We start from the raw sequence: 10227 nt of genomic DNA on the forward strand, positions 1-10227 counted from the left end.
TTCCAAACAAATTAAATATACCCAGTTCCTTCAGCCTTTGCTCATACAACTTGCATGCCATCCCTTTGGTCATAGGTGCGGGAAGTCTGGGTGCAGGGGGTGCTACAGCACCTCCAGATTTTGCACCCAGCATTCCGGCCCCTGGCCCTGTGCTCTTGACACCTAGGGTCCTGGCCGCCAGCCCCTCTGCTGCCCAGGCACTCTGCCACCTGCCCTGGGTCCTGCTCAGCTGCTGGACCAGTGTCTGAGGGCTCTGCTGCTGGCCCAGGGTCCTGCTTGGCCACCAACCCCAGGGCTTCTACTGCTGGCCACTAGGTCTGGCCCAGCTGCTGGATCTGGGGTCCTGGCCACCAGCCCTACACCCAGGGCTCTGTACCTGCCCCTAGCTGTGACCCCAGCCTCCACTGTCTTACCCCTGTCCACATCACTCCATTACGGAGCCACAGCCCTGCTCCTGGCCCCAGGTTGGGGTGGTGGGGGGCTCAGACAAGGGTAAGAGGGCTGCACCTCCATTCCAAAAACTATTCCAGTGCCACTGCCTTTGGTCATTTTTGTCGCTTGCCTCTGGATCCTTTCCAGTTTTTTTACAGCCTTTCTATATGTAGATTGCCACGTATTCGCAGGGGCAAAAGAAAATGCAGACCTGTTATTTACCAGGCTGCACGTGGCAACAGACTATATAGGTAAGAGATGCAAGGGGAGTATGGGTCACGAGGCAAACTGCAGACACACACACAACTAAAATTAATCAATTTTAAATTTTATTGGAGATAGTTACAAGGGGTAAGGGAGCAGCTTATGATTAGCTAATAGAGAACAAAACCTAAAACACACAATGCCTAAAATATCTACTAACAATATTTACAAACAAAATGCAGCATTTAGTAATAACTGATACTTACAAATACAAACCAACGCATCACGACCGGCAAACGTAGAAGCTCTATTTGAAACACGTGAGCTGAGAGAGAGGCTTCGAGTTGATCAGGCTCGGTTACGGCATACACAGGCATACACGGGATACACGGGACACGTTTTCTTCCTCTCTCTGCCTGCACATGGCAGGGCAACCCCTAAAATACTCCACTATGACATCACAGAAGTGTCATAGGGGACAGGGCCCAAAACCTGTGTGTGTTCGCCTCTGATTGGCACAAGCAATGTTTACACCAAATAGGGGAGCAGGTGCCAAAAGGTCTGGCTTTGCCCCCAAAGGTGAGGTAATGCATATTGTTGTAGAATGCGTTCAACACTGAATGACAAAGGAAGAGGCCAGGGCAATACCGGTATGGGCAAGTGATACAGGATGCAGACAGGAACCCATTCTAACATGCCCCCGTGCCCTGGCCGAAATAGTTTGGCCGAAAACCTAAACTTCCGAGTCCGACTCTTCATTCCCACCTACGAGGGGATGCGCTTCGGGGGTGAAGCGATGTAGGCCGAGGCAACAAAACTTGTGAATGCAGGCTTTTATGAAGGCACATCCGAGACAGAGAAGAGCGAGCCCCAACCAGAAGGGACACAAAAACAGGGATTGGAAATAGGATTTGTAGGGCGCAAGGCCAAGCCAATTGAGCCATGACCAAAACTGGAAGGTCTCTCGTGACTCTCTGACAGTAGAGCTCAACGTTTGCAGGTCTTTAACAATTGAGGACAAATTAGGAGAAATAGATGGCAAAGAAACACAACATTTATCAGCAAATTCTGGATATACTTCAGCAAATTTAGTACAAAAATGAGGAGGAAGATTGTAACAAATATTGAATCATTAATCTATTTTGAATACTATATACTGAGCAAGGGAATTTAACTGCTGATTAACTAAGGAGAGGCCCTTGCCCGTAGTATTAGCAAGCGTTTCAATAGCAAGGGATTGAAACAGGACTTGATCACGTAACATCATATAACCAAAAAGTAACAGGGTTAAAGGACTAACAATTGGGTAGAGGATGCGAGGATGAGGAAGCACAGCAAATGGTGCATATACCCCGGGATTGGGAGGAAGTACACAGCAAATGCACATTATCCAAAAATGGCCGGGTCTTAAGGACGAAAATGTGGTATGGCTCCACCCATTTGGTTACACAGAATAAAAGGTGGACGTGCGATTGATACATGCAGCCTCAGCATGATGCAGATGCAGGCATGAAATAGATACGTATGTGTTAGGGAGGTATAGAAGGTTCCAAAAAAAATATCATGATCAAACGATAAAACAATTAATGGGAGGGGGGGTAGGTAAAATTAAGAGTGGGTTTAGTTAAGGAGGTATTAGCATAAGAGAAACTTCACATAGAACAATTAGAATATGCACCAACCCAAGTAGGGGCTGGGGTTAAACTATTACCAACAAAAACCCAACAATGAGGTGCTGGAACTGTAATACCCTTAATTAAAGGAAAGCTATGATTACTTCGACTTGAAGCATTAAGAACTGGAAACACATAAGAATTAAATTGTGAAGAACAATTATTCCAAACACTAGAAGCAGCCCACTGCACATAGGGGAAAGAACAATTTACATTAGATATATTAAATGAAGAAAGTTATAAACTATTGGTACAAATTGAAAGGGTAATGGATATTTAGGTGAGAACTGAGTGGAGCAAACAAGGCAATCTTCTGGACTTAAGCGCTGACAGGGACTGGTTTCTGCTGACCTCCTGCACCCAGTAGGTGGCGCAACCAAGTTTGTAGTCCACCTTCTCCTAAGGGCTCCGTGGGCAAAGATGTTGTGAGGGAGAGCAGCATAACCTGTAAAACAGAATAATACGAGCCCTGCTCAGGGGCATTAGTTTTTATTAAAATTACATTTGCTGAGCCAGTTATGATGAACTAGCTTGTCACTGGGGGCACTTGTAGCCACTAAGTAGGTGTTAGGGTACTTGCTGGCCGTAGGTTCTCGATGGCCAGAGGCTTGGGTTAGAAGCCATATCAGTGTATAACAGAAATGGTTTATCAAAGTCATGTTCAATAACAGATTGAATCTCTTTACAGACTCAAGGTAAAACTTAGTTAGAAAATACGTGGATTGGATCTGCTTTTGCAGCAGGACTCCTGTCTTGTACATTCTTACAATTTTTGGTAATAACACACTAGTTGCAAAAATCACCATTAGCAGTAACAACAAATTCATTGCAAGTGTCCATTTACAATCATGTTTGTCATGCCAGACCTTGGATCAACACCATTGGAGTTTGGGCATTTTAGGGTTAACCTGTGGCTTCCTTTGCAAAATTTAGTCTTCTCTTTTCTCCTTGTTCTGCAGGACCAAACCCTGATTTCTCTCGCTTAACCAAATTCACTGGCTGAGGGGTGGGCTCTTCCCTGTACTCACAGCTATTAGCAATTGTCTTTCTTCTCCCTGCTAGTCAGGTAATTTGCATTAACCAGACACTAGCATGGAGACATTTCTGTTTCAACAAACATTGTTTTCCAACAAGCTGGCCACGCACACACACAGCCACTTGATTACAGGGCTGCTTAACTTTTGGTAACAGCTTCTACTCTATTTGAGACCTTCTCAAAGCTACCCCCACTGGATTTTTCAACAGGAAAGTCAGTGGATCCATTAACACAGAAAACTTTGGCTGTTAGGAACTAAAACTTCCTTGATTAAATCACTTTCACACCCTTTAGCTGCAGTAAATTGCTTGCACAGATTACCATGAGGGCTGCAACTTAGCAGGTGTCTACACTTAAAAGCTCAGCCAGCGCTGCAACTCCCTGTTTGCAGCGCTGGCTGTACACCTGGGTCTGCTTCCGGTGTAGCGAGACCAGCGCTGGTGATGCAGCGCTGGTCATCAGGTGTGGACACTCACCAGCGTTTTTATTGGCCTCCAGGGTATTAGGACTTATCCCAGCATTCCTTTTCAGCCTCTCTCGTCACTGCTTAGCACTCCACTGCCCTGGGCTCAGAGCCTGGAGAGGAGGAGAGCGGGGCTTGCCGGAGCTCCGGCCGGGAGACGGGAGAGCGGGGCGCTCCGGCGGGAGCGGGGCGGGGACTTGCGCGCTCCGGCCGGGAGAGCTCCGGCGGTGAGAGCGGGGCCGGGGGTTGGCTCGGAGCTCCGAGCGGGGAGAGCGGGGCTTCCCTTTGCGGCGGCTTGCGGGCCCGGCCGCGGGCTTGCGGAGTTTGCCGCGCTCCGGCCGGGAGAGCGAGGAGAGCTTGCCGGAGCTCGGCGGGGAGAGCGGGGCTTTAATAGAAGCTGCATGTATGTATTTCAGTACAGACTTTGGCCTTTTACTGTTTTACACAGGGTTGAAGAAAGGGACAAAAACAGATATCATGCTAACCTGATTGATTTTGGAGTTCATTTTTTTCCATGAAACTGAAGTACAAGGTATATACAGAAAGAAAGAGAGATTATAAACAAAGGACATATAGCAGTATGGGATAGCAGGGCTGTAATTTAGTTTCTCTTGTGATGCTAGTTATAAAACACTATCTGCAGTGGTGGTGTTTTTGACATCAGTAGAAAATCTGGATAGAATTATAGCCTTGAAATCAATCTGGGAATAGAATGCAGAAATCTATAAATCAGACAGAAAACAACCTACAAAGTCTCATTTCAGGAGGGCTCTGTAGATGAAATTAAATTAAAATAAATTTACTTAGAACTAATAAAAACAAATGGTTAGAGGGTACGTTACAAATACTATGTTTTATCAGACTCCCACCACATACACCTAGTGCACATAATACTAAATTATACACCATTGAGCGGGATCAGTCTCCTGACTCCTCCATCTTATAGAAAGAGAAACAAACCTAGTAATGATGGAAAAAAAGAAAGAAAATTAAGTTATTTGAAAACAAACAAAATGGGCTATAAAGTTTGTTAAAATGTAATAATAAAAAAAGTGCATACAGCATCCACCACTGCATCCAAAGAACTGCCTAGAACAAGGAGGGAAATAATCACCGTTGAGCCCCCCTGACTCCTCCATGTATAGAAAGTATTTTTAATAAAGGATTTCTTGTCTTTTTATTCACTGTTTATTATTACAACAAACTGTAACATGTACTACAAGTAAAAAATAGGAACTGCAATCAAATGAAACCACTGCAGGTAACTGCTGGGAGCAATGCTCTTAACTGCAGTGGAAGGCACCCAACATTACTGTTGGCTTTCAGCCTCAAAGTGCTCCTTTAAGGCATCCCTTATCCTTGAAGCACTGTGCTGGGCCTCTCTAGTCGCCCTGCTCTCTGGCTGTTCAAATTCAGCCTCCAGGCGTTGAACCTCGGAGGTCCATTCGTCAATGAAGGTTTCACCCTTCCCTTCACAAATATTATGGAGGATACAGCACGCGGTTATAATCGCTGGGATGCTGCTTTCCCCCACGTCCAGCTTCCCGTAGAGACTTCTCATCTCTTTAAACGGCCAAAAGCATGCTCCACGGGATTCTGCACCGGCTCAGCTGTAGGCTTGAACCGGTCAAAGTGCTCATTTAAGGCAAGCTCCCTGTATCGGAAGCACTGTGCATGGCCTCTCTATTAGCCCTGCTCTCTGGCTGGGCAAATTCCCAGGCGTTGAACCTCGGAGCCCATTCTCACTGAAGGTTTCCCTCCCTGGGAGGATAAGCACGCGGTTATAATCCTGGGATGCTGCTTTCCAACACGTGTAGCTTCCCGTAGAGGCTTCTCCATCTCCCCTTCAAACGCCAAAAGCACACTCCACGGTCATTCTGCACCGGCTCAGCCTGTAGTTGAACCGGTCCTTGCTCCTGTCAAGCTTCCCTGTATACGGTTTCATGAGCAAGGCATTAACGGGTAAGCGGGGTCTCCAAGGATCACAATGGGCATTTCGACGTCCCCCACTGTGATCTTACGGTCTGGGAAAAAAGTCCCTGCCTGCAGCTTCCTGAACAGGCCACTGTTCCGAAAGATGCGTGCATCATGCACCTTTCCAGGCCATCCTGTGTAAATGTCAGTGAAACGCCCACGGTGATCCACAAGCGCCTGGAGAACCATTGAGAAATACCCCTTCCGATTAATGTACTCGGATGCCAGGTGGGGTGGTGCCAGAATAGGAATATGCGTCCCATCTATTGCCCCTCCACAGTTAGGGAAACCCATTTGGGCAAAGCCATCCACAATGTCCTGCACATTCCCCAGAGTCACGGTTCGTCTGAACAGGATGCGATTAATGGCCCTGCAAACTTGCATCACCACTATTCCAACGGTCGACTTTCCCACTCCAAACTGGTTTGCGACCGATCGGTAGCTGTCTGGAGTTGCCAGCTTCCAGACTGCAATAGCCACCCTTCTTCTCACTGACAGGGCAGCTCTCAGTCTCGTGTCCTTGCGCTGCAGGGTTGGGGCGAGCTCAGCACACAGTCCCATGAAAGTGGCTTTTCGCATCCTAAAGTTCTGCAGCCACTGCTCGTCATCCCAGACTTGCAGGACGATGTGATCCCACCACTCAGTACTTGTTTCCCGAGCCCAAAGGTGGCGTTCCACGCTGCAGAGCACGTCCGTTACTGCGACAAGCAATTTAGTGTCAGCAGCGTCAGCAGCATCTATTTCATCATCTGAGCTCTCACTGTCACTTTGGAGCATAAGGAATAGATCAACTGCCAGACGGGATGTGCTGGCAACATTCATCAGCAACATCCTAAGCAGCTCGGGCTCCATTTCTTACTGAAATCACACGCTGCAGAATCACAATGGCACCAAACGGCTGAAAAGGGAAGCGATGCACCACGGGTCGTTGGAACAGGAAGCGGAATGACCCGCACCCTTCCGTCCCCTTCCCACAACCCCCAGCAGCAAATTGGGACGAGGTGCTCTGTGGGATAGCTGCCCACAATGCACCACTCACAACAGCGCTGCAACTGGTGCAAGTGTGGACACACTGCAGCGCTGGTCGCTGTCAGTGTGGACACACTGCAGCGCTGGCCGTACACAGCTGTAGGCTGAAAGGCACCTTCCTGTCTGCTCCACAGACACAGAAAACGCTGGACACATTCTCCTTCACCAGACACACAACTTGGGATTTCATTTCCCTTTTCCAGCACACAGGGCTGTTCACAGACAAGCTGCTTGGAGACCGAGGTAGCCTCCTCCCGTAGGCAAGTCAATACCCCTAACAGACACAGGCACATTTCCTTCACTGTTACAAATTTTCCCACAGCAGGAAACAAGTAAGGGATAGGGGACACTCATCTTCCACTATCCTTGTTTTCCCAAAACTGCTGACTAGACACAGCCATAAAGCTCACCAGGCGGGGTGCTCTAGGCTCATTCAGACTTTCCTTACCAGGGCACATTGCCACTCCCAACAGATAAGCTGCTGCTTTTTTCACTACACTGAGCTACTTCCAGCAAATCACATGTTACCCATTTCAGGTTCACTTTTACAAGCTGTACTAGTCACTAATCCATCACCATTACAAATCTACCACTTTTCTTTCTCAGTTAGGGCTTCCACCTGACCATTTACTTGAATTTTCTTTTGAGAAACATTCTCAGATTTATATTCATCGGGTCGCAATTTTTTGGTTTTCTTAATTAAATTTAATTTTTTTATATCATTTGGCATAATAATTTGCGTGCCGGATTATGGCAGGTATTACCCGAGGTAGGGGAATCAATTTGGAAACGGTACCTCTGGATTTTTCTAACAATGCGGCTACATTCTCTGCAAAGCTGAAGAGGGATCTGCAGCACCCGAGGTTCTCACAACCTCCGTGCACTGAGGCTGCTAGGGAACAATTCGGCTGGCTGACACCTAAAGGCTCGGGTGGCACCGAAGGAGGCATCCCGTATTCTGCTCAGGGTTAATGGTACAGTATAGCCTTTTACAGTTTTTCCGAGCCAAGGGAACAGATCCCATTCTATTTTTTGGATTGTCGAAATTTTGACTAGTAAAAAGGTGAAACTGCAAATGTTGGAACATGTTTCAGTTTCATTATCTGCGCGGTTTGCAGCGGTGCCACGGGCCATGGCCCCAACTCCCCTGCAATCTGTTTCGTGACGCCATGTAGATTGCCACGACTATCGCAGGGGCAAAGAGAAATGCAGGCCTGTTATTTACCAGGCTGCACGTGGCAATTAGACTATAGGTAGATAAGGGATGCAAGGAGAATGGGTCACGAATGCAAACTGCAGACACACACCCACATCACACCTACCTAACTTAAGTCAAGTTAAAGATTCTATTGGGGATAGTTACAACGGTGGGTAGAGGGAGCAGCGTTATGATTAGCTAATGAGTTAATAAGAACCTAATTAACACACAATGATTAAAATATTCTACGTAACAAATAATTTGATAGACAAAGGATGCCAGCATTTGAGTTAATAACAATACTTACAAATACAACCAACGCATAACGATCAGACAAACGTATAATCTGTATGAAACATGTGAGCTAGAGAGAGGCTTCGAGTTGATCAGGCTCGGTATTACAAGGCGGTACACAGATACCGGATTCATTTTTCTTTCTCTCTCCGTGCGCAATGGAGGGCAACCCGTAGAGTACTACTATGACATACAGAAGTGTCATAGGGTATGGGGCCCAAAACTGTGTGTGTTTGTTTCTGATTGGCACAAGGCAACATGTTTACACCAAATAGGGGAGCAGGTGCCAAAAGGTCTGGCTTCGCCCCCAAAAGGTGAGGTAATGCATATTGTTGTAGAATGCGTTCAACACTGAATGACAAAGGAAGAGGCCAGGGCAATACCGGTATGGCAAGTGATACAGGATGCAGACAGGAACCCATTCTAACACTATACAGTGATGACTACAATTGCACACAATACTCCAACTGAGGCCTAACCAGTGCTGAGTACAGGGTATTATCACCTCCTGTGACATGCAAGGTATGCCTCTGTTAATGCAACGCAAAACTGCATTTGCTTTTTTTGCAACAGCAAGGCCACATCCTTTTCCCCATAAACTCTTTCTCACAGGGTGGGGCAATCTTTTGGGGAACACAAAACAAACAACCTAAACCTTTTATGCCTTCATCATAGTAAGTTAAAGCTGCTTTTCCCTGGATCAACTCTGCACAGAATGGTGGCATTGCAGACACTTCAGCTCTATCCCAGGTTGGATCCTGAGAAGGAACAATTGTACTCATACACCAGAGGGATTAAATGGAGTCCAGAGTTTCTGCTGAGTCAGTGAATTTCTATGTGTACAGTTTGCACCCATGATATGATATATGTCTGTGAATTTGTCTATGTTAAGTACCATTCAGTAATGTCATACTCCAGAGTATTTCCTGCTATAGAATGAATCCTATACTTACGAGAGGCATGGAAATCTAATTTCATGTTATCCAGCTCAGATACCTGAATAGGTTTTCAGGAACCCTTTAAAATAAGTGTATATGGTTTGCTCAGAGCCAGTGAAGTATCTATTTAGAATGCCATTTTAAAGACTGAGTTAACAAAACCTCAAAGGATGAAGTGAGTGAAAATGAGAAATGCAGTTTCTGAGAAAAGATCAAGGGACAGATTCTGTGTTCTGCCACAGTGGCAGTAGCCATAATTGTGCTGCAGGGAGTAAGGGGAGAAATCCCCCACAGATGTAGTATACTGACTCACTGCAAGACCTGACACAAGAGGCAGGAGTTAGTGGTGTCTCTGTGGCAGAGGGCAGTGTGGAGTTTCTGTGCTTGTAGGGATTTTAAAGAAGGTACTAACAGTGATTCCCCCAAGTGACAGTGCCCCCCCCCCCGAATTTGTCCCCCACACTTTAAAAATCCAACAGTTTCAGCAAGCACAAAAATCTCTTTTAGTTCTTCTGTTAGAACTTGTAAGCTACTGTCTGTAGAAACCATTGATTGTGTCTGTCCTGTCCATATGCTCAAATAAATTTGTCAGTCTCTAAGGTGCCACAAGTACTCCTTCTTTTTGTCCTGTGAAAGATACTCTATTACTATGTAAAACTTACCAACAAGTGAATTAACTTTGGGCTTGGCTACACTTGCAAGTTGCAGCGCTGTAACCCCCTCACCAGCGCTGCAACTTAGCAGGTGTCTACACTTAAAAGCTCAGCCAGCACTGCAACTCCCTGTTTGCAGCGCTGGCTGTACACCTGGGTCTGCTTCCGGTGTAGCGAGACCAGCGCTGGTGATGCAGCACTGGTCATCAGTTTTACTTCATAGAGGCATTTAGTCAGAAAATTACATACCCTTTGATAATAATTTACAAATGTACTTACAAATGGATCACAACAGAACTTTAATGGCCCGATCCTTCAATTATACCTGTAGGG

Source organism: Chelonoidis abingdonii, chromosome 1, assembly GCF_003597395.2.
Source record: "Chelonoidis abingdonii isolate Lonesome George chromosome 1, CheloAbing_2.0, whole genome shotgun sequence".
Classification (NCBI taxonomy): Eukaryota; Metazoa; Chordata; order Testudines; family Testudinidae; genus Chelonoidis; species Chelonoidis abingdonii.